This window comes from Artemia franciscana, chromosome 9 (assembly GCF_032884065.1).
Source record: "Artemia franciscana chromosome 9, ASM3288406v1, whole genome shotgun sequence".
NCBI classification, from domain to species: Eukaryota; Metazoa; Arthropoda; class Branchiopoda; order Anostraca; family Artemiidae; genus Artemia; species Artemia franciscana.
In genome coordinates this window covers 40762734-40788989 of record NC_088871.1, presented here as the reverse complement: position 1 = coordinate 40788989, position 26256 = coordinate 40762734, and the positions used below count along the sequence as shown (strand labels likewise).

Here is a 26256-nt window from a genome sequence, read left to right as displayed (position 1 = left end):
CTATCAGGTTCAATACAAGATACTATGGTATATAGGAGTGCTGTTATTGATGTTAAAAGTAAAGATCAGAATCTAGTAGTGTCTAGGGTTAATTTAAAGCTGAAATTTGGGAAGGGTAATTACCTCCTGGGAAGTTATGATGTTGGTAGGCTCCAGGATGAGAATTTGAGAGAAAGTTTCCAGGAACAGTTTAATACTAAACTTGAGAGTTTAAAATTTGACAATGTAGAAGATGGATAGAATAATTTTAGAAAAACATTTTGTGAAGTTGCTGATAGTGTCTAAGGGAAAAAAGTTAAGACTGCAGCTAGGAATATTAGTGAAAAGGCTTTATGCTTGATAGAGAGGAGAAGGGGTTTGTACAAAAATTATCTGAGTAATAGATCATGTGAAAACAAAATGAATGTAAAGAAAGGGGAGAAAGCATTAAAATATGAACTAAGGAGATGTGATGTGGAGGCCATGGATAAAATTGCTGAGGATCTGGAAGATGCAGCTAGACGGAATAATAGTAAAATATTATGCTGGAATGATAATAAATTGAGAGGGATTAGTCAATCCGGACTTATCCCAGTTAAATATAGGAATGGGGCCACAATTAGTAGCAAGGAAAGAGTTAAAAAGAGATGGACGGAACATTTTGAGAATGTGCTAAACAAAGATATAGTTGCTGGAAAAGATATAGAGGAAATGAAAAAGTTTGTGATACCTTGGATTTGAAGGAGGATTTGTTTTGTGAGGAAGAATTTGGACAGTACTAAAAGGATCAAAATAATAGGAAAAATAATTCAGGAAAAATTTCCCTAGACTTGATTATGCTGAAGATTTAAGCATCTTAGATAAAAGTGTGAGCAAAATGAATGAACAACATCTACAGGTTTTGCGAGTTCAGGGTACTAGAATAGGTTTAAAAATTAATGTCAAAAGACTAAGTCACTAAGGCTAGGAATAAGTGAAGATGAAAATGTGACCTTGGGTAACGATGATCAGGTTGGTAGCTTCACTTACCTTGGTAGTATTTTAGTAAAGACGGAGAAATCGGTGAAGATGTTAAAAGTAGAATAGCTAAGGCTCAAAGTGTTTTTTCACAGCTGAAAAAAGTTTGGAGGGATAGGAAGAAAAGTCTGCAAACCAAGATTAGAATATTGGAAGGCACAGTTACGACAGATGTCTAATATGGCTCTGAAGCATGGGCGCTCCGAAAAGCGGGTGAAGATTTTCTAGATGTTTTCCAGAGAAATTGCCTGCGGATTGTTCTGGGTACCCGGCTGACCGTATTTCAAACAGTAGGCTGTACGAAAAACGTGGTTTAATCCCGCTTTCTAGGGCTATAATGAAAGAAAGGTTGAGAGCGGTAGGGTAGGTTCTGCGGATGAAGGATGAAAGATTGCCAAAGATTATCCTTTTTAGCCAATCGTCTAGGGTTAAACGGAAAACAGGTTGTCCTTGTCTGGGGCAGGAGGATGTCATTAAGAAAGATTTAAAGGAAATGGTAACTTCCTGGGAGGATGTACAGAGGGAGGCTTAGAATAGATTGCGATGCAGGAGGAGCGTGCGTAGCTGTGTTGGCCTCAGGCGGCTTGATGCTGCGGTGAGTTTTTTGTAGTAGTAGTAGTAGTAGTAGGTCGTATAAGCTTCGGAGGGGACTTATGTGACAAGAAATTCAAAGTTTTAGTTCCTTTTTTAAGACTCAAAAGTGATCCGATGGTAACTACCCCCACCCCCCAGCCACAACCCCCTTTTCCCCAAATACGTCTGATAAAATATTTTACGAAGCCATCTTGTTCAAAACAGACCAAGAATTATATAAAAAAAACTCCTGGGATAGCACAGCCCCCCAGAATCCGGGGGCAAGTGTTATGCCCCTGGGGCATATTTTATGGCAGGGATGGTAGCATAAACTTCAGAGGGGGCACATATGACTCTAAATTGGAATCTCTCGTGCCCTTTATAAGAGTCAAAGGTGACCGAAGGGCAACTAGCCCGCCCAATATCCTTTTTACCCAAATGCAGCCGGTCCAATTAGAAGATAACCATTCTGTTCAAAATATTTTAAAGATAAAACACCAAAAATTTCGGGGCTGAAACATCCTCCCAGGGCCCTGGGGTAAGTGTTGTATGTTATGCAACGGGACATATAAAGTTTTTATGTAAGAGATGGTCGTATAAACTTCAGAAGCGGCTCACTTGACTGAAAATTGAGATTTCAAGTTACTTTCTTAAGAGCTAAAAGTAAAAGGAGGGCATCTGTCCCCCCTCACACAAACCCTATTTTCTCCAAACGCATTCAATCAAAATTTTGAGCCGTTTTATTTGAAATGGTCCAACGATCAGGTAACAGAAATTTTGAGGTCAACATACCCCCCTCCCCCCACAGCCCGGGGGAAGGGTTGTAAATTATGCCATACAAATTTATTATTGAAGAGGTAAACAAAAAAATTGAGAGTCGAAAGTAATCTGATGGCAACTAGCCCCCCTCCCCACCAACTGTCTTTTCTCCAAATGCGTCCAATCTAATTTTAAGATTTTCATCGATTCAAAAATAGACCAAAGATCATATAATAAAAACTCCAGGGTTTGCACCCCCCCCCCCCCAGAACCCGGGAAAGTATTGTAACTTAGGCCCTGGGGGCATATAAGGTTTTTATGGAAGGAATGATCCCATAAACCTTGGAGGGGACTCATTCAATTGAAAATTGAAAGTTCTAGTTCCCGTCTTAAGAGTGCAAAGGGACCGGAAAGAAAGCAGTCTCCCTTCTCTCTTTGCCCCAAATCCATCTGATCAAATTTTTGAGATAACCGTTTTGTTAAAATAAGTCAAAAGATCAGACAACTAAACTCCAGGGTCAACAAAACCCCAGAACATGTTATGCCCTGGAACATGTAAGGTTCTTATGCGGGGATTTTGAAAATAGTTCAAGGATCGGATAAGCCTAACCCCCACCCCCACTCAAAAAACTTATTATTGATATTTTTTCGAAAACTTAAGGGAGTTGACACCCTACCTTCTCTGCACGGCTCGATCTCCCTCTCTGCAGAAAAAACACTTGTCAACTCAATTTTACTCCAAAATTATGGCAACTCACCCCTGGCACTCTATAGCCCCACCCTTCCCCCACAGAAACACAAACTTATTAATGATACTTTATTCCAAAATTCATGGGAGCTGACTCCTGCCCCCCCCCCCCTCCATGGCCACCCCTCTCAATTAAAAAAACTTTTAACGTTATTTTTATTCTGAAAATCAATGGAATTCCCTCTAATTTTATTATCTCTTTCCAAAACTCTTCATTCAAGACACCTTTATTCTTCACTACAAACAAGAGTTTAGCTACTACCCGTTTCCCTAACGGTAAGAGCATAAGACCTACTGCGTATTTGGCGCTTTACTAAAAGGAATCGTATTACAAATGTGTTCTTTTGCACTTATTACAACATTGAAAATAAAATAAAAATTGCAATGAAACCAGACGAGGATTTACCAAAAGGCCATAGGCCCTGTGGTTTTTATTATTTCCGAAGTTTTGGGAATTTCCCCAAAAATCTTGCAGAAACGGAGCGGCAAAAACGCTTGAGCCTAGAAGTGTCATAACTTTAAATCTGGCATGAGTGAAACAGAATCTTGATCTGGTGAGCTTTCAGCAATTAATATCAATATGTATCAAATATTAAGTTTAATTTTATTAGTTCTTGCCACGACTGTTAATTCTTTGGAATAAAAAATGATTTTGAAATAGGAAATTTAAAAAAACTTGAAACTCTTGCTATCAAAACAAAGGTTGATTTGCATATTCAATTTGAGTTTCACCCATTTTAAGATTTATTTATTCATCTATTTTAATGTCCCTTGTATGTTTGTTTGCTATGATTGTTTATTTAATTTTCTGGTGGTTTTGGATTTTGTTTACAAAAAAAAAAATTAATATACTAATTTCATTTCAATAATTTATGTGCGGAGAGCCAAAATCAAACATGCATTAATTCAAAAACGTTCAGAAATTAAATAAAAAAAACTAGTTTTTTTAACTGAAAGTAAGGAGCGACATTAAAACTTAAAACGAACAGAAATTACTCCGTATATGAAATGGGTTGTCCCCTCCGCAGTCCCTCGCTCTTTACGCTAAAGTTTGACTCTTTGCCACAATTCTACTTTTTAAAACAATTAAAAACTTTAGCGTAAAGAGCGTGGGACTAATATGGGCTTTACTTTTCTTTAAAAACTTCTTTTTCGGATTTTTTTTTTTTTAAATTAATCGTTAGAAATGACCGCAACGTCTTCAAATTGTACATAATGGTTAGGGTGGTGAAAAATATGTTCTGTCGAAGCTGAAACAAAAGTTTAAGAAGGTTTGTGAAATTTTAGAGCCCTATCTATTGAGTTAAGACACTCAATAAATCGTTTGGTAAACTGTTGGCGGGTGTGGCCAATGTAACGCTCCACATGAAAAAGGAACACTATGCGCAAAAAACTAAACACTGTAATGAAAAAAGCTTCTTAACCATTTTCAAAATTGCAACAAAATCACCAAAATAAACCACTTCCTAAATTGCCACGAGTCCGATCCTTCCCAGAATTCAGAAACTACTTAATGGTTGAATTGACTCAAAGCATTTATCAATGTTATATTTGTATAAAATTCGTTTAAGTTTTTCACCTAGGCCAGGTACATAGGGTAAAGAAATATAACTATTCGTCAAATTGAATTCGGAAGGCTTCAAAAGAGTATTTATCGTATTATTACGTTTCTATTTTCTACCAATTCGTTTATTTTCTACTATTTCGTATAAATTAATCGGATAAGCGTTACAAATAAGATGTCTTTTAAATACAATAATCCTGAGAACAGATTCTAATAACCATATCAACTAATGAAATCACAACTCTTTTTCCTGAAACTGGGTGACACGAATGAAATTAAGATATCTGTCGCTATGTGTCGGTTTTCTATTTATTGAGAAAAGAAAATAATTATCTCTTTTAATTAGAAAATATCAAGAAAAGGTAGCCTGCTATTTCTATCAAACTCAATTGTAAAATTAAAGTTTTTATCGAAGCTATTTAAACGGTCAAGAAAAGGGTTTAAGGACTCAAATCCGTGTTTCCAAATACAAACAACATCATCCATGAATCCAACCCACAAAAGAGGGGAAAATCTAAAACTCTGAATTGCGGACGATTCCAAAAAATTTCAAAATAAGGTTTGCCGAAAGAAGAGTAAGAGAAGCTCCCATCGGTTACCAGACACCTGTCTATAAAACTCTCCTCTAAAAAAAAAGTAAAAAGAATATTCGTCAACTAAATTCGTTTTATCAAACAGTTCGTGGTAACGAACTGTAGTGAGGAGCGACCCAGCTCAATAGTAAACGAAACTCTAAAGCACAGAATTTTGATACCAATAGATACATCAAAGGAATTGGATTTTTATGCTGGATTTAAATATATAAGTTTAATCAAATTTAGTCTTACCCATCCAAAGTTACGAGCCTGAGAAAATTTGCCTTGTTTAGGAAAATAGGGGGTAACACCCCCTAAAAGTGATAGGATCTTAACGAAAATCACACCATCGAATTCAGCGTTTCAGAGAACCCTACTGTAGAAGTTTCAACATCTACAAAATGTGGAACGTAGTTTTTTTTGCCAGAAAACCGATCACGAGTGCGTGTTTATTTGTTTTTGTTTGTTTTTTTCCCAGGGGTGACCGCATCGACCAAATTGTCCTAGAATGTTGCTAGAGTGCTCATTCTAACGAAAATGAAAAGTTATAGTGCCCTTTTTAAGTGACCAAAAAATTGGAGGGCAGCTAGGCCCCCTCCCACGCTCAATTTTCTCGCAAAGTCAACGGATCAAAATTTTGAGATAGCCATTTTGTTCAGCATAGTCGTAAAACATAAAAACTATGTCTTTAGGGCTGACTTACTCCTCCACAGTCCCCGGGGGAGGGGATGCAAGTTACAAACTTTGACCAGTGTTTACATACAATAATGGTACAGACCTTTTCAGGGGGATTTTTTGGTTGAGGGGAGGGAGGTGGCTAAGTGGGAGGATCTTCCTTTGGAGGAATTTGTCATGGGAGAAGGGAAATTCAATGAAGGGGGTGCAGGATTTTCTAGCATTATTTAAAAAAAAATGAAAAAATAAAAATGAAAAAGTTTTTTTCAACTGAAAGTAAGGACCAGCATTAAAACTTAAAAAGAACAGAGATTTTTACGCATATGGGGGGTTCATCTCCTCCTAAATACCTCGCTCTTTACGCTAAAGTATTTTTAGTAATTTCAACTATTTAATCTACAGCCTTTGTGATCCAGGGGTCATTCTTAAAGAATTGGGACACAATTAAAGCTTTAGCGTAAAGAGCAAGGTACTAACGAGGGTAAAATATTAATTTTTTATATTAAAAATCATAGCCATATTAAAAATATACGAATATAGAAGTCTGTTACGTAAGTTATATTGTAGGTTACGCATATTTCTTACTAATAAAAATGTTTGTTAAAAATCAAAAATTCCAGTTGCCTTTTTAAGAAACCGAAAAATTGGAGGGCAACTAGGCCTCCTTCCCCACCCCTTTTCTCAAAATTGTCTGATCAAAACTAAGAGAAAGCCATTTAGCCAAAAAAAATGTATTCAAATTTCCTTTTAATTATTCATTTGCAGAGAGCCAAAACCAAACATACATTAATTCAAAAACTGTCAGAAATTAAATATAAAAAAACAAGTTTTTATAACTGAAAGTAAGGAGCGACATTAAAACTTAAAACGAACAGAAATTATTCCGTGTATGAAAGGGGCTGTTCCCTCCTCAACGCCCCGCTCTTTACGCTAAAGTTATTTACTGTTTTATAAAGTAGAATTGAGAGAAAAGTCAAACTTTAGCGTAAAGAGCGGGGTGTTGAGGAGGGAACAGCTCTTTTTATACACGGGGTAATTCTGTTCGTTTTAAGTTTTAATGTCGCTCCTAGCTTTCAGTTAAAAAATCTTGTTTTTTTATAATCATTAACTAAAGGCGTATATCATTGCCGTTAACCTAACCTAGGACAGAGTCGCTTAATCTAATCCCATTTTAGCTCTTTATATTTAGCTCTTTATGAGGAGTATTTTGAATTCAGTGTCCGTGATGTTCCAAAAAGCTGCACAACCATAGACTTTATTACTGTGCTGAAGTCAATGCTATGCTAGATTGAGAGTTTTGAACAGATTTCATGCGTCTCGTTTGGGTATTTTTTAACTATAATGTAAGTATTTATCAAAATGTAATCGTGAAAAAGTGTTTAAAGTTTTTTTTTTTGAAATGCTGCCTGCCTCTTGTATATAGAAATAAAATATTCTCAAAGGAGTTTTACGGAAATAGAAATAAAACAAAGGTTGCTATTTTAGCATTTTCCTTTCTCCGGAAGGGCGGAAACTTTCGAGCTGATTATTTGGAATTTGAAATAGAATTTGAAATTCTCTCGCGTGCGACATTTTAAAGCAATAGGAAGTTACCGAAGTACACGCCCATATAATGCAATTAAATTCCAATAAACATAAAAAACAGACAAAGAGCAAATTTTAAATATAAGAGCTATCGCAGAGTCAAAACTGTCACGGGAAATTCATTACTGAACGACTCCTAAGTTATTAATGTTGTAATTAAATATATTAATATTGTTTATTGTTGTTATTACAATTATCATTGCTAGTATTGTTATTAAGGGTGACTTCGCAAAATTGAGCAGAGTCTTAGACCGCAGAAACCCATTGCCTCCAAATTGAAAAAACTTAATTAATAGGGAGGGGGGAACTAATATTTAGGTCACATATCTTAGTCTGGAAGGCGATTTGTGCCACCTCCCTTAGTTGAAGCCCACCATTAACCTTTGAAAACCCCACCCGCCACCTTCACACTGACTTGGATAGGAGGGGAGAGTCAGTCAAAGCCATCAGCTGTACTTGATCCTCAGAGCTGGTACTTGAAGGATAGCTTCTTTTTTCAAAGTCGGATTTCTCTTTAAAAGTTATATCTTCCGCCTCCATCGGCCCTTCCTCTGTCCAGGAGTACTGACCCTCCCTCCGTGTATGGTTTTGACAGACATTGTTGGCTTCTGTGTGGTTGGCTTATGACAAAATCCCATATTTCTGTATACGGGACCTTGAAACCTCTACTATAGGGTCTCTGATGCTTAAATGGATTTAATATATATATGTTTCAAAACATTGAAATATTGTTTTAAAAAATATATATTACCATTTAAAATCGCTGGAAACAAAGCTTCAAGCAGAAATTATCCCCCCCCCCAGTAGAGAATTCTTTGCGAGGCACATAAAGCACCGCCTTGCCTTTTCAGCTTCCGTATCGGTAGGAATGTGGATGTTGTTATATAGAACATTATCGTTACAATGGAAGGGATACTATTATTCCCCTCCCAATCAATAATAAAGGTGTAAATCAATAATGTTTTCGAGAAAGAAAAGGGAGTTTATATACATTTCTACCTCTCCCCTCTCCCCAAAGCTCACTCCATGTCTATCTGAATGCTAAATATGAGATGGAGTATCTGGGAATTAAAAAGTACTCGATGAGACACCTGCCCTCTCCATCTAAAAAATGACCCTCCGTCCCTCCAACGTAATAGCTGATACAATAAGAAGGGAGGTATCACCGTGCAGCGCTTTTATTAAGCCTTAGTCTAAAATAGTCTAAATGAAGGGAGATGACAGATTAATTCTTAATCTCCATCAAAACTTCCTTCTGCATTTATATGAAGGCTCATGCAGAGTTTGCTCATGGACAATTAGGCAAATTAAGTGTTGAAACAAGCTCTTTTAGGCATCTCGCACTCCCCCAACCTACACAATGAAATACCGCCCCTACTTCATAATATCTGATATCAAATTATGCATTACTAAACATAATTTGGTATAAAAACCAAGTGGATCAACTTAGTTGAATCAAGTATTAAGATAAGTGTCCGTATGGACTTTTCAGGAACGGATGCATCACCGTGTGATATTTCTTTCGCTACAACTGGGGAGCTCAATACACAACCCTCACGTTTCAGGAGTAGTTCTTGAGGAATTCGGACAAAAAGTCAAACTTTAGCGTAAAGAGGGAAGCATTGAGGAGGAAATATCCCCCTCCAGTACGGAATAACTTCTGTTCGTTTTAAGCTTCAATATTACTCCATACTTTCAGTTGATTTTTTTTCGTTTTAATTTGTTTTTCAAATAGTACCGGGAAATCTGTGTCCCTCTTGATAGAAATTCCCCTCCCCCACAAAAAATCTTTTATGGAAATTTTCAGTCTGTAAAATACCCCTCCCCCAGTGAATTCTCCCTGGACATTTCTATCCTTGCTGAGAATCCCACCATGAAATAGCAAAAAGAACAATAGTGCCCTTGGACATAGTGTCGAAACATTCGTTCAAATATAGAATTCCACTATCTTGCGTCTTCCACTGCCTTCCTCCTCCGGAAATTTTTTATTTACAGTTTATTACTGCGAACTGTTTAATATTTTTTTTCTTTCGTTTTGCTCTTTGTTTTTTTTTTTATAGTGTTTACATTTTTTTCTAATTTTGATATGTTTGTCTCAGCTAGTTTTTTACCATTAATAAAGGCTTCCAAATGTGAAGCCAACAACCAACTCATTCATTTATTATTATTTGTATAATAAGTTATTTTTTACTTTCTTATTAAAAGTTTTAGCTGTTTTCAAATCGTTTCAGTGCGTTTTAATTGTAACTATTAAATGGAAAAGCGTTTTGAAATAAAACAGTGGCATAATTAAAATACTCAATATTGAATGTTCAAATAATACTCAAAAACAATAATAAATGCTCAAATACTCAAACACTTGGTAGAAAAAACACTCAATGCTGAAATTGTAAAACGCTTTGGAAACAAAATAAAAACTGTGATATATATAAGATACTCAATGTGGTAGGCTAAAAAAACGCTTAAAAAACCTTTCAATACTCAAATATTCAGTAAAATATATTCAACACTCAAATACTAAAGTGTTCGGGTAAGAAAATAAAACTGTGGTATATCTAAAATATTCAATTTGCATGCTCAATTTTCACGACGTAATATAACAGAATGTGACCCAGAGTTTAAGAGTATTAGTAAAAGCTCACATGAAAGTCACAATTACTGTCACATATAAAAGTCACTTGTTTGTTTTATTGGCAATTAAATTCTCAGCTGTAATGATAACACAAGGAAAACTACTTTTAGTTCATCTAACCTGTGATTTAAAACATCTTCAACTCAATGAAAGAAAATGCATTTTTTTGCTGTTTGAGGAGATTTGCCCCTCATTAATAGTGACGAATTCCAAAGTTGTTGAATTCGCACAAATCTCCAACATTTACTGATACCAACTGTCAATATAGTCACCCGTGCCAGTTGCAATCGAAACTCTAAAAAACGGAACTCTGATAACAATATGCGCTACAAGAGAATCCCTCGAAAGCAATCTCAGTTCAAATGTGTTATAAGTGAGCAATAATTGTGTGTGTATATATTTTTTCTCGAAAACAGCTCCATATTTTTTTCAGGCGAATTTGTATCCTGGGATATTCTGGCCTAAAAAAAACGATCTATATGGGTCAGAAGTTTGAGAAAATTTGTTGAAACCCTAGATTTTGGAAAAAAAAGATTCATGTGAGTGACTTCATTTTTGTATACATCAGTATAGCAATAACGTTGTCACACTTGTCACACTTTTGTGGAAAAATTGAAGATTTTAAGCACAGAGAAGTTTACAATAAAATACTTAAAGAGCGAAAAACTGGTAATTGCTAAAATGTTTGTATATATTTTGACATGGGATTACAACAATTCAAAGACCTTAAAAAACAGTTTGAAGCTAGTAGAAATCGTTCTTTGAAAAACAGCACTACCGAATTTCTTTTCTTACAAGGATTAAATAAATAAAAAATATTTTTTGTAACTGAAAGTAAGGAGCGACATTAAAACTTAAAACGAACAGAAATTACTCCGTATATGAAATGCATTGTCCCCTCCGCAATCCCTCACTCTTTACGCTAAAGTTTTTGATTGTTTTAAAAAGTAGAATTGTGGCAAAGAGTGTCCCGGTCGTCATTTATATTCCCTATGTCTCGGTGTCCCGGTCGTCATTTGTGTCCCGATGTCCTGTAATTTTGTCAGTCGACAAACATGACGTCAGTCGACAAACTTGACGTCAGTCAACACACAAACATGACGTCACTCGACACACAGACAACTTACATATATATATATATATATATATATATATATATATATATATATATATATATATATATGTATATATATATATATATATATATATATATATATATATATATATATATATATATATATATATATATATATATATATATATATATATAGATGTCTCGGTGTCCCGGTCGTCATTTGTGTCCCGATTTCCCGGTCTGTAATTTCGTCAGTCGACAAACATGACGTCAGTCGACACACAAACATGACGTCACTGGACACACAGACACACAGAAAACTTATTTTTATATTGACGACCGGGACACCGGGACATAGGGAATATAAATGACGACCGGGACACTCAAAGAGAAAGCGACCGGGACAAAAGGAATGTTCGATTAGCAATCACCATCAACAAAGCACCGGGACACAAATGACGACCGGGACACAAGGAATATAAATGACGACCAGGACATAAGTAAAAAAAAAAAACTAAAAAAAACTAAAAAAAAAGGTATAAACTACAAAAAAACTATAAAGAAAAAAAAACTAAAAAAACTAAAAAAGAAAAAAAGGAAAAAACTGAAAAATAAAGGAGAAAAACAAAACTAAAAAAGTAATAAAAATAAAAAGAAAAAAACTAAAAAGGTAAAAACTACAAAAAACTAAAAAGAAAATAGAAAAAAACTAAAAAAAATAAAAAAAGTAAAAACCAAAAAAAAACTAAAAAGAAAAAAAAGGGGAAAAGGACAAAAATTTATTTCATCATATACCAATTCAAAAACGAATGTATATACAGACCGGGACACCGGGACACAAATGACGACCGGGACAAAGGGAACATAAATGACAACCGGCACACAGGGACACAACTACAACGGGGACGCCGGGGGGCACAGGGGGATATATAAATGACGACGGGGACACAGGGAATGTTCGAATAGCAATCACCATCAACAAAGCTCAAGGGCTATCGTTAGAAAAATGCGGTATAGATCTGAATACGTATTGTTTTCCCATGGACAATTATTATGTTGCATGTTCAAGAGTTGGCAAACCGGACAATCTATTTATATGGACAGACAATGGGACAGCAAAGAATGTTGTATATTCGCAAGTTCTACATAGTTAAATATATATATATATATATATATATATATATATATATATATATATATATATATATATATATATATATATATATATATATATATATATATATATATATATATATATATATATATATCTATATATATAAATAAGTTGTCTGTGGATCTGTGGATCTGTGGATCAGGTGACGTCATATTTCTGTGTCGGCTGACGTCATGAAATTAGTTGTCGTCATTTTTGTTATGACGATGCTTAGTATATTGTAAAACACATTAATTTGGTTAATAATATACCATTTAAAACACAAAATGAACATACTGGAGTAGTCACTCGGTGAGAGAGGGTGTCAGAACGGAGAATGAAGGTCCCAAATCCTGGTTAGGCTAAAAAAGGTAAAAAACTAAAAACTAAAAAAAGACTGAAAAAACTAAAAAAAGGCAAAAACTACAAAAAAAACTAAAAACTAATAAAAAAAAATAAAAAGGCTAAAAAACTAAAAAAACTAAAAAAACTAAAAAAAGGTAAAAAACTAAAAAAACTAAAAACTAAAAAAAAAACTAAAAAAAAGGAAAAAACTGAAAAATAGAAGAGAAAAAGAAAACTAATAAAATTAAGAATAAAAATAAAAAAAAATAAAAAGATAAAAACTAAAAAAAAAGTAAAAAGATAAAACGAAAAAAAACTAAAAAAAAGGTAAAAACCAATAAAAAACTAAAAAGAAAAAAAGGAAAAAAACTAAAAAAAATTTTCATCTAAAAAACTAAAAAAAACTAAAAAAGGTAAGAACTAAAAAAGAAAAAAATAAATGACGACACTCAAAGAGAAAGCGACCGGGACAAAAGGAATGTTCGATTAGCAATCAACAAAGCACCGGGACACAGGGAGTATAAATGACGACCAGGACATAAGTAAAAAAAAAACTAAAAAAACTAAAAAGAAGGTAAAAACTACAAAAAAACTAAAAAGAAAAAAAACTAAAAACTAATAAAAAAACTAAAAAATCTAAAAATCTAAATAAACTAAAAAAGAAAAAAATAAAAAAGGAAAAAAATAAAGGAGAAAAACAAAACTAAAAAACGAATGTATATACAGACCGGGACACCGGGATACAAATGATGACCGGGACATAGGGAATATAAATGACCATACATAAGCCATAATGACCAGGACATAAGTAAAAAATATAAATGACGACCGGGACACAGGGACACAACTACAACGGGGACGCCGGGGGGCACAGGGGGATATAAATGACGACCGGGACACCGGGACAGGGAATGGTCGATTAGTAATCACCATCAACAAAGCTCAAGAGCAATCATTAGAATCATGAGGTATAGATCTGAATACGGATTGTTTTCCCATGGACCATTATATGTTGCATGTTCAAGAGTCGGTAAACCTGACAATCTATTTATATGCACAGACAATGGGACAGCAAAGAATGTTGTATATTCGCAAGTTTTACGTAGTTAAAAACATATATGTAATATATCTATCTATATTCACAGGTGGGACATAGGGACACAACTACAATGGCGCGTAACTAAAATGGCGCGTAACGACTTACGCGCGCAGGGGGGCTTGGGGGGGGGGCGCGAAGCGCCCCCACCAACTAGGTGTTGGGGTGGCGCGAAGCGCCACCCCAACAGCTAGTATATATATATATATATATTTATATATATATATATATATATATATATATATATATATATATATATATATATATATATATATATATATATATATATATATATATATATATATATATATATATAAAATAAGTTGTCTGTGTGTGTGTGTGTGTGTCGAGTGACGTCATGTTTGTGTGTCGACTGACGTCATGTTTGTCGACTGACGAAATTACAGACCGGGACATCGGGCCACGAATGACGACCGGGACACCGGGACATAGGGAATGTAAATGACGACCGGGACACTCAAAGAGAAAGCGACCGGGACAGAAGGAATGTTCGGTTAGCAATCACCAACAACAAAGCACCGGGACACAAATGACGACCGAGACACAGGCAATATAAATGACGACCAGGACACTCAAAGAGAAATTACAGACCGGGACACCGGAACACAAATGCCGACCGGGACAAAAATGACGACCGGGACACCGGGACACAGGGGATATAAATGACGACCGCGACACTCAACGAGAAATTACAGACTGGGACACCGGGACACAATTGACGACCGGGACAAAGGGAAACAACAACAACGGGGATGCCGGGGGGCACAGGGGGATATATAAATGACGACGGGGACACAGGGAATGTTTGATTAGCAATCACCATCAACAAAGCTCAAGGGCAATCATTAGAATAATGAGGTATAGATCTGAATACAGATTGTTTTTCCTATGGACAATTATTTGTTCCATGTTCAAGAGTCGGTAAACCTGACAATCTATTTATATGCACAGACAATGGGACAGCCAAGAATGTTCTATATTCGCAAGTTTTACGTAGTTGAAAATATATATATATATATATATATATATATATATATATATATATATATATATATATATATATATATATATATATATATATATATATATATATATATATATATATATATATATATATATATATATATATATATATATATATCTATATTCACAGGTGGGACACAGGGACACAACTACAATGGCGCGTAACCAATATGGCGTGTAACGACTAACGCACCCGGGGGGGCTTGGGGAGGGGGGGGCAAAGCGCCCCCACCAACTAGATGTTGGGGTGGCGCGAAGCGCCACCCCAACAGCTAGTATATATATATATATATATATATATATATATATATATATATATATATATACATATATATATATATATATATATATATATATATATATATATATATATATATATATATATATATATATATATATATATATATATATATATATATATATATATATATATATATATATATATATATATATATATATATATATATATATATATATATATATATATATATATATATATTCATTGGGGTGGCGCGAAGCGCCACCCCAACAGCTAGTTTTTATATATATAGAAGATATAATCTGGCGTAACAGACATAGTGTAACAGACATAACACACAAACAACCTATTTTTATATATATAGATTACAACAATTCAGAAACCTTAAAAAGCAAAAACAGAAGTTCGAAGCTTAGTACATATCGTTGTTAGAAATCGGACTAGCTTTAATAATCAAACATCTTTGAAAAGATTTAGTATGAAAGGACATTAAATTGCGTAGAGAACGAAAAACTGGTGATTGCAAAAATATTTGTATATATTTTAATAAGGAATTACCACAATTAACAAACCGTAATTAACAAAACCGTTAGTGGCTTGACAGATAGTTAATGAATAATGAACACGGGAAATCCTCAAAAACTTTAGTTTTAAATACTATTCACATTGGTTGGCTCGTGCCAAATGTGGCAAATGTGTCCCACGCGTGATGCGAGCACCTGCGCTTATAGAATAGAATAGAACATGATTTATTGGCTAAAATAGCACACAAGCTAGCATAAGCACGTCAGAACAATTATAATTACAATGATAAAATAAATGTTAAGGGGTAAACATAGTTACAAAGTTAAATCAATTATTAAAATGCGAAACAAAATAGGGAACGAAAGAGTTTTTGTACCTCATTGTCAACATTTGGGGACACAAGTCAAGTTGAGTATTTGGAGCTCTACGAGCATTAAGTCTTGTATTGGGAAGGATTGGGGGGTTTTCATTGAAGTGGGGAAGAAGACGTCGATGATAGTCAGAACCAAGGCACTTGTGCCCGAAGTTCATGGTAAGGAAGTGACGTCGTGATTCCAATGTAGTGAGTTCAAGTCTAGCCAAACCTTCATCATAAATAGGGGCCAGCCACAGTCTGGGTTGGGGGTCCGCAACCGTCGGAAGAAGTGGCACACTAAGATATACACTACACCAGGTGTTGAAGAGTGGGCTATCCCTTACTTTCGTTGTAAAAAAATAAATCTTACACATAGCCCGTTTCTTATTCTATTTGTTTGTTTTTCGGGATTTAAAATTCCTAAATCATGCACCCATACTAAGTTTAAAGCAGCTCTATAGTCTTATCATACCAGGGGCTCGACAGGCTATATTCAGGCCCTGATAATCAAAATTATCTCAACTTTTTCTTGAAAACAATAAAAAATAGAAACATGATATTGGGTAGGTGAATAAGTCTTTCAACATGCATCCAGCTAATTTTTCAGTTTTACTGAAATATTTATGGTTGCTGCTACAAGAGTTCCGCAATTTAACTTGCAGCAAATATGAACAACTTAAAGGTCTATTTTTCGCTAGCAGATAACTGCCTCTTCTTCAAACTTGTAAGCTAAATTTTTGAAGTGTGGAGTTGATGTACTAAAATGAAAATGGATGAATATGCCCAGAATAAAACGATGCGACCATGGGTGGCAACAGCTTTCCCCAATTTTTGCCTTTTTGCAAGTGTGGATAAAGAATTCGTCGGCTTATTTTTTTGCTAGATTAAATAGACAAAAAAAAATAACGCGTGATGCGAGCACCTGCGCCGATAGAGGCTAGCCACGGTCTGGGTTGGGGGTCCGCAACCGTCGGAAGAAGTGGCACACTTAGATATACACTACACCAGGTGTTGAAGAGTCGGCTATCCCTTACTTTCATTGTAAAAAATAAATCTTACACATGGCCCGTTTCTTATTCCATTTGTTTGTTTTTCGGGATTTAAAATTCCTAAATCATGCACCCATACTAAGTTTAAAGCAGCTCTATAGTCTTATCATACCAGGGGCTCGACAGGCTATATTCAGGCCCTGATAATCAAAATTATCTCAACTTTTTCTTGAAAACAATAAAAAATAGAAACATGATACTGGGTAGGTGAATAAATCTTTCAACATGCATCCAGCTAATTTTTCAGTTTTACTGAAATATTTATGGTTGCTGCTACAAGAGTTCCGCAATTTAATTTGCAGCAAATATGAACAACTTAAAAGTCTATTTTTCGCTAGCAGATAACTGCCTCTTCTTCAAACTTGTAAGCTAAATTTTTGAAGTGTGGAGTTGATGTACTAAAATGAAAATGGATGAATATGCCCAGAATAAAACGATGCGACCATGGGTGGCAACAGCTTTCTCTATTTTTTGCCTTTTTGCAAGTGTGGATAAATAATTCGTCGGCTTATTTTTTTGCTAGATTAAATAGACAAAAAAAAAAATAATACTTATTCCAGTTAATTTAAAACTCCATACTGTGAATTTGTGATTTCAGAGGTCTTAGTCAACCTAGAATAAGAATCCATTGACTCGCAATAATGACTACAACTCCTTTAAATACAAACTTAGGTAAAAATCAAACATTATTTTTCGAATGTTAACTTAAAGTGTTAAGAATTCATTACGGTGGACACCCACTGCGGTGGAAACCAGAAGCCATTGTGCGATGTATAGGCGTACGCCATGTCTTATATTAGGATTTACACATCACCTTTCGAGCCCTAAATTTGTAATATGTGACTTAAAATACAGTGAAATACAGGATTTGAGATGAAATCCAATAAACAGTGTGAAATAATTACTTTACTTATTGCGGTTTAAGATCCGTATTTGATCATATGACCCCATGATCTCTACCATCACGAGCCAGAAGAGGTCTAATAGGTCTTTATTTTTTATACTTATGGAGGAAGGCTCAGGCCAATAAATATTACCTAAGGCCCTCTAAATACTCCCTAAAAGGTGGGAAGGGGTGCTGGGCCCCAGGACTTGCGAATATAGCGCAACCCGAGCAGCCCCCAAAGCATGTGCCAAAAACTATGTAGAATTCCACAGTATAATTAGAAGGATTCATAAATAAATGAATGGCAGGAAGGTAGGTCTGCTATGCGCTGTTCAATGCAAGATCGCAAGATTCTTTTGGTAAGCATGTTTTGGGTTTTTCAAAGGAAACTACGAGGAAACAACCAAAACTTATCCATTACTACTGCTACTAACAACTCACTGCAACAAAAAGCCACCTGAGCTATTTACGCTCCACCTCCGTATAAATCTATTCAAAGCCTCCTTCATTAGACCCTCCCAAGAAGTTTCCATTTCCCTTAAATCTTTCCTTACGACATCCTCTTACCTCGTTTGGAGAGGACTTGATTTTCATTTGGCCCAAGATGGCTGGCCAACAAGGACAATCTTTGACAGTCTGTCATCCTTCCTCCGCAGAACGTGTGCTAGCCATCTCAACCTTTCTTTTATTATAGCCTTAGAAAGAGGATTTGAGCCGCATTATTTGTATTGATTACTATTTGAGATAAGATCAGTCAGTTGGGTACCAGAAACAATCAGTTGGCAATTTCTCTGGGAAAACTCCTTCGTCTTTCGGAGTACCTACGCTTCAGTATCATATTTGACCTTTTTCGTATCCGTAGTACTCAATATTCTAGTCTCGGTTCGACGATCTACCTACTTATTGTGTTTTCAACTGTGAAAAAACCTCAGGCCTTGGCTATTCTACGTTAACATCTTCACTCCACCCAACGTCATTACTAATAATGCTACCTAAGTAAGTGAAGCTGTCCCCTTGATCGATCTTGTCGTTACTCAACATCATCTCTTCACCTTCACTTATTCCTAGTCTTCGCAATTTATTACTAACCTTATTCCCTACCTTAACCGCTGAAATGTTATTCTCCTATATAGAACTAATCACTTCAATGTTTATATCTTTGTATACCATACAAGGATAGGACTTCTCTAAGGCTCCTCTATCAGCTAAATCAATCACTAACTCATATTCTACAAAACTGACGGCTCAAAGGTTTTATGATGGCTCAGGTCTTTCTCATTTATTATCTTAAGAGTGAAAATATGGTGGAAGCATTCTCTCCCTTTCCTAAAACCAAACCATTCTTCTCTGAAAACTTTATCTACAGCCTCTCTAACTCTAAAATATATAATCATACTAAGTATTTTTCTCTCAACAGAAAAAAAAGCTAATACCTCTGTAATCACCAAACCCACTCTTTTCACCTTTCTTATAGAGCGGTTTAATTAAAGTTTTTCTAAAATAACTAGGTATTTTCATTTTTTCGAAATCATATTCATAATCTTCAGTGATTTATCGCTAACTTCATAACCACCATATTTAAAAAACTCACTTACCTCACTGTCAGCCCCTGGAGCCTTATTGTATTTTACTCCTTTTAATACTGGCCCAGGATTCTATGGATACGAACTTCCTCTAGAGTCAGAGGAGTGTTAGTGTCTACACTCAGATTGAACAAAAGTAATAAAAATTATCTCTGATTTAACAAACCAATAAAAACATGATCTATTAAAAGATTACAATTTCTTGTATTGAAATATCCCATCAAAAATAGGTACAGGGGCGTAATTTTGTCAAAATCCTGGGCGGGGGGGGGCAAATTTGAAGCCAATTTTCTCATATCAAGTGAAAATGACAGTGAAAACTGAAAAAATGATCTGTATATTACCATAAAAGCAAAGATATAGTAAAGAAAACTGACCTGTTTCTCTGGATGCTTGAATTATGCAGGCTTATCTTAGTTTTGACAAGTTTTTTTTTGTAGAAACTCAGTTTCAGCTGGGGGCAGAGGGAAAACTATGGTCTGGGGGAGGCAAATCGTGGTCTGGGGTAGCAAACTGTGGTTGGTAGGAGGAACAAACTTGGGCCTGGAGGGGGGCAGTTCCCCCCTCTACTATGGGTTAATCTGTAACCTTAAATGTGATGTCAAATGTGTCCGTAACTCGAGAAAGAAAATCGCACCTCGAAAAAAATTGCATTTTGGCTTTCTAATTTATTGAGAATTGTAGGCTAATCTGTAGCCTTGAAGAAAGAGAATTACACTATCCAGAATTTCAATTTGTATTTTATCAGTACAGCAGAATTCTTCTGCCGTAGCTAAGCAAAAATTTGCCTAAAAGTGTTCATTAAAATTTTTAGAATCGATTTCGTCATTTTGACATGTCAATGAAAGAGGTAATTACAAAAGACTTTTACCAATTTACTTATTTATTTATGACCGAGAAATGAATGTCAGAAATGCCACGTCGGAGTTAATATTGAATATATAGAAAAATGTTTCATACTTTATTATTCTAAATATGTATTACATCATGAACATATAGAAAATAAATCATAATTAATCATAAGAATAAAAAATCAGCATATTAAACTACCGGAAGACGATGCTCTTTTTGATTAACTGGTTTCCCTCAACTTTATATGCGCAAATTTTGCTGTTAAAGTATTTTGAAACTGAGGGAGGTATTAAGTTAAAAGTGTAATTTTATGACGATTGAGGAAGTGAAATTCCTAGCTGAAATCTTGAAAACTATGAACGATTTAAAAATAAACATCTCACCAGACGAAAAAGATCTAAAACGTCAAAATGTAGAATATCTTGTCTAATCTGAAAATACCAAAATGGATTCCCAGACCCAAATGTGTCAGATCTGGCACAACTATGGAGAAAAAAATAGAGGCCAGATTATAGAATCTTTGCAGTCAGATTTCACCGTTAACTTGGAGTCCTATTATTCTGGATTCACACTATCTTACATGAAAGAAACGAATAGATAGCGAAAACTACCCAGAACCTGACCTCTTTTCGTATTTCTATCTTTATAGGTACAACAGATTTTGGAGTAGCTAGGGTGGGATAAGGGGAGAGCCCGGCTCAGGGCGTAGCCTCTGAGGGGCGCTGAACTGAGACTTTTTGTTGGTGATGCTAAGAACTACCTATATTTTGACGGTGATGGTCGGCGAAGCACAAAAACTGATATTGTCCGCGGGCGCTGAAAACCTTAGCTATGCCTCGAGCAATAGAGTCAGCTATACCAATCCTTGTCTAGCAGCAGGGTATATCAACTCTGTATATCAACTATAATTTAATTATGCTGAAAAATGGCAGTTGCTTCATTAGCACCCGTATAATATTCAAAAATAGATGAGCCTAAATTCTTAGCATACCTCTCCAATATGATCAGTAAAATATTTGTTTTCAGTTCACAGATTTCAACCGACACGGGAAATCGTGAGCAAAATCAGTGGTACCAACTCAACGAGGGGTAGGCAAAGGCTTTTTTTCATTTTTATTTAATAAAGACATAAAAAGATATTTTTCAAAATGTAGGGACACTTGTCTCTCTCTTATTGGCACTCGTGGATAAAATCTATGCTGTGAGATCCTAGTGAAGACCAAGCACAAGGCACATTAATGATTTTTTGGGGAATATGAACACATTAGGACTCAAGGTCACGTAAAAAATAATTTTTGTGTAAAAAGGATAGAAAGTGAGTATTAGTCAAAATATTTGCTTTTAAAAAATAGCCTTGATATGGGGTCCAAGTGAAAAAAGTATATAAGTTTCAAATTTCGGCAATCTAACGCGTACATGATGACAGTTTTTAGTTATAGATCTTTTCTTCTCAAATATCCTTTTTCAGTTCAAAGGCAATATCAATTGACAATATTTACATGTACGTCGGCCACATATCTAATAATAAAAATTCATTAAACTTACATTATGCAACAAAAATCCATGCTATAAAAGAAAGTAATTCCATAAAACTGAAAATGTTGTACTAATCTTAACCAGGTTTTCTCGCAAACTAAGGAGGTGTTAGTTACATGAAGGGAGTTTATGTCAACTAGTGCTTGGGTGTCGTCATTTACAATATTGGGCCAAACCCGGCGCGCCCCTGATCATTCACGTCCTCGCCCTAGCAGTTGTTTCCATACAAATCACTTGTCTCTTATTATATGACCACATAAAAAAGACGCCCATTCCATCATTGTAACACTTCTGTTTTGAAATTACTTTAAATTTTTGTGCCAAATTTTGAATTTTCTTGTCAAGCTTATTTGGACAGCGTTGAAACTCATCCCAAAGATGGTAAAGTATTAGAAAAGCCCAGCCATTTCCTGTAACAAGTTTCTGCAGTAAGAATGCCATTGGACATATTGAAATCAGTGTCAGCAGATAAAATTTGAATATCAATTTGTTGTTTAATGTAGGGAATCACCTGAGATCTTTGTTTTGGGAGAGAAGGAGTTTCAAAAGAATCACGAATAAGTTAAAACGTTAAAAACCGCCTAATGTACAAATTTTTCAAGGTATTTTGAAAAACAGCGTAACTAGCCCCGATATTTTCGAGAGCTAAAGCCCTCACTCCTAGTACGTGACTGATTCCATTTTCATCAAAATTTTGCTATATGTCAATTTGCAGCAAAACTGTATGAAGGATTTGAAGCGAGGTTAGGAGTATTTATGGGTACCAGGTATAATATGCCTTTCAAAAAGATTAACGTATCGTTATTCCAAATTGGTAAATAATAAAATAATTGATATGTGGTAATGAAAATTTGGAGGCTAGAAGTGCATCTGATGATGATTTGAACAAGACGAAACTCATCTTTTTGTTCCGTTCTCCCCCAACTAAACATTACGGGATGCTGATAAGACTCGAAACAGGCTTAATTTTGATTTTTTACTTTTAATTTCTTAAATTTTCATGCATATTTTTTAAAACTGATCACCTACCAGGTAATTTAAAATTTCTGAAAAAGGTAATTTTTGTAATTTAAATTATTCAAAGTGTAGATAACTTCGAAGACCACACTCCCTTTCTAAGGAAAGTATAACAGTTCAAAATAGGGATAAAACCTTTTATTCGACAGCGAACAGATATAAACACTTTTAACTGGATATTTCGAACACATACACAGTGTTCATCATCAGCAGTAAAACTCTTTTACTGTTTTCTTTTACTGAGTTTTACTGCTGATGATGAACACTGTATATGTGTTCGAAATATCCAGTTAAAAGTTTTTATATCTGTTCGCTGTCAATTAAAAGGTTTCATCCCTATTTTGAACTGTTAAACCCTATTCAAAGAGTATTTTGATCCGACCTGATATTACATAAATAAACTAGTTTTTTTAACTGAAAGTAAGGAGCGACATTAAAACTTATAACGAACAGAAATTACTCCGTATAAGAAATGGGTTGTCCCCTCCTTATACTGGAGGGGACAACCCATTTCATATACGGAGTAATTTCTGTTTGTTTTAAATTTTAATGTCGCTCCTTAATTTCAGTTAAAAAAACTAGTTTTTTATGTAATTTCTGAACGTTTTTGAATTAATGCATGTTTGATTTTGGCTCTCTACACATAAATTATTGAAATGAAATTTGCATATTAATTCCTTTTTTGGCTAAATGGCTTTCTCTTAGTTTTGATCAGACGATTTTGAGAAATAAGGGGTGGGGAAAGCCTAGTTGCCCTGCAATTTTTCGTTGCATAAAAAAGCAACTATAAATTTTAATTTTTAACGAATGTTTTTATTAGTAAAAAATTACGTAACTTAAGAATTAGCTTACGTAACAGACTTTTATATTCTTAAATTTTTATTATGTATATGAGGGGGTTTTTACCCTCGTTAATACCTCGCTCTTTGCACTAAATCGTAAGTTTTGTCCCAATTCTTTAAGAATGACCCCTGAATCCGAAAGGCCGCAGAATAAATAGTTGAAATTACTAAAAAATACTATGGAATAAAGAGCAAGGTATTTATCTCCTCCTAAATGCCTTGCTCTTTATGCTAAAGTATTTTTAGAACCCCTCATATGCGTAATGATCTCTGTTCGTTTTAAGTTACTTTCAATTGAAAAAACTTTTCCATGTTTATTTTTTCATTGTTTTTTTTTATAGTAATTTTAGAAAATCCTGCGCCCTTTTCATTGAATTTCTTTTCCCCCATGACATATTTCTCCAAGGAAAGATCCTCCCAAATAGCTCCCTCCCCTCAACCACACCCCCAAAACAAAACAAAATCCCCTGAAAACGCTGCACACTTCCCAGTAACCATTATTATATGTAAACACTGGCCGAAGTTTGTAACTTGCAGCCCCTCCCCCAGGGACTGTGGGGGAGTAAGTCATTCCCAAAGATATAGTTATTATGGTTTTTGACTATGCGGAACAAAATGGCTATCTCAAAATTTTTATCCGTTGACTTTGGAGAAAAAATGAGCGTGGGAGGGGGCCTAGATGCCCTTCAATTTTTTTGGTCATTTAAAAAGGGCACTACAACTTTTCATTCCCGTTAGAATGAGCCCTCTTGCGACATTCTAGGACCACTTGGTCGATACGATGACCCCTGGGGAAAAAAACAAACAAATAAACACGCACCCGTGATTTGTCTTCTGGCAAAAAACACAAAATTCCACATTTTTGTAGATAAGAGCTTGAAACTTCTACAATAGGGTTCTCTGATACGCTGAATCTGATGGTGTGATTCTATGACGTTTAGGGGTTGTTTCCCCCTATTTTTTAAAATAAGGCATTTTTTCAGGCTCGTAGCTTTTGATGGGTAAGACTAAACTTGATTAAACTTGTATATTTAAAATCAGCATTAAAATGCGATTCTTTTGATGTGGCTATTGATATCAAAACCCCATTTTTTATAGTTTTGGTTGCTATTGAGCCGGGTCGCTCCTTACTACAGTTCGTTACCACGAACTGTTTGATGTTCTGAAAGCAGGTAGATTCCTTGCTTTTTTTCAAAAGAATTTCAAGCAAATTGATTTTAATTAAATAGGGGTATGTAATTCTTGAGAGAAAGGGATAGTTAAAAAATGTGTTTACAGATATGCTTTGTCTTGAGAATTTGTCTTCAAAAAAGAAATATTACACACTAATCAAAGACTATCTCAAAATATGCCAATTTTAACTTCCGTTCTCTATTGTCTGACACTCAATTATTATTGTTACTTCTTAAGTGCACCGTGTGCGCAAGCTACTCCTGTACTACAAATCCCCAGAACATAACCTAGATCATTATGTGTTGTTATTAATTTTAAAAAAAACAAAGTTTTTTTGAGGGAAGTAGAGAGCGAAGTTGCAATTTAAAACGAAAAAAAATTATTGTTTCACCGTCTATTTAACATATATCAATAAAACTAGGACAAATAAACAACTTATTATATTTCTCTGTATTTATAGGATTATAAGAACTAGCGCTTGACTGAAAACACAAAATAACTATAAGAATATTCAGCGGCGTGACTCTGTAAGCTCAGCCAGAGTCGACCCAGCTCTAAATAGGTACCTGGAGAAATCTTGGGAAGGTAAGCAGGAAGGGTGTGTGAGAGCACAGGATGGTTGGCCCCCAGCCCCCATTGCACTTCCTGGCTGAAGGGCCATGAAACGGAGATCAGCACCGCCGGTTTGGAACTTAAGGGTCTAGTGTCGTATTACTTACTACTTATTACTACTATAAGAAACATGAATGTTGATTTATTAGTTAAAAGTGAGTACATAGCCTGACAACATCAAACGTCAATATAAAGCTTTACATAGTCTTACACCAGCTGTGATATTAGTAACTTTCAATATAGAATTAAAATTATCTTAAAAACACAAGCATAAAATTAAACACTTCTTTAATAACCGCAAAGTCAGTGAACAGCATACAGAAATATAGGATTGATTTGTCAGGTAACATTTTGGTCTTAACAGCTGTAATACCGATAGTATCATAAATTGATACTATCGATTTACAGATTATATTATTGATTATATTGATTATATTAATTATAGATTATATTGATTATATTATTATATGAATATAATCTTATATAAATATTATATATTATTATATAATTGACTATATTATTATGATAGATTATATTGATTATATTAATAAGATAATAAACAATCTTAAATTGTAAGAAATACGCCTTAGTATTACTCAAAATGAAAATCAAATAAGCCATAATATTAACTCTGGCGAGTGAAAATTTCAAGTTATGACAAAAACTTTAAAGCTAGTATATAGCCCTAACACTATCAAAATGGTTTCAATTCGAATTCGTCTACAAACTAATCATGACATGTCCTTTT

General features: G+C 34.8%; 1 long non-coding RNA gene across 1 annotated transcript in view; it reads right to left on the bottom strand.

Moving 5' to 3' along the window:
• Positions 1-22126, bottom strand: part of LOC136031415 (uncharacterized) — a 69948-nt gene extending 47822 nt beyond the window's left edge. Inside the window, exon 1 of the long non-coding RNA XR_010618505.1 lies at positions 21874-22126. This is a non-coding gene — a long non-coding RNA (uncharacterized LOC136031415). The remainder of the gene's footprint in view (positions 1-21873) is intronic.
• Positions 22127-26256: the final 4130 nt, after the last annotated feature.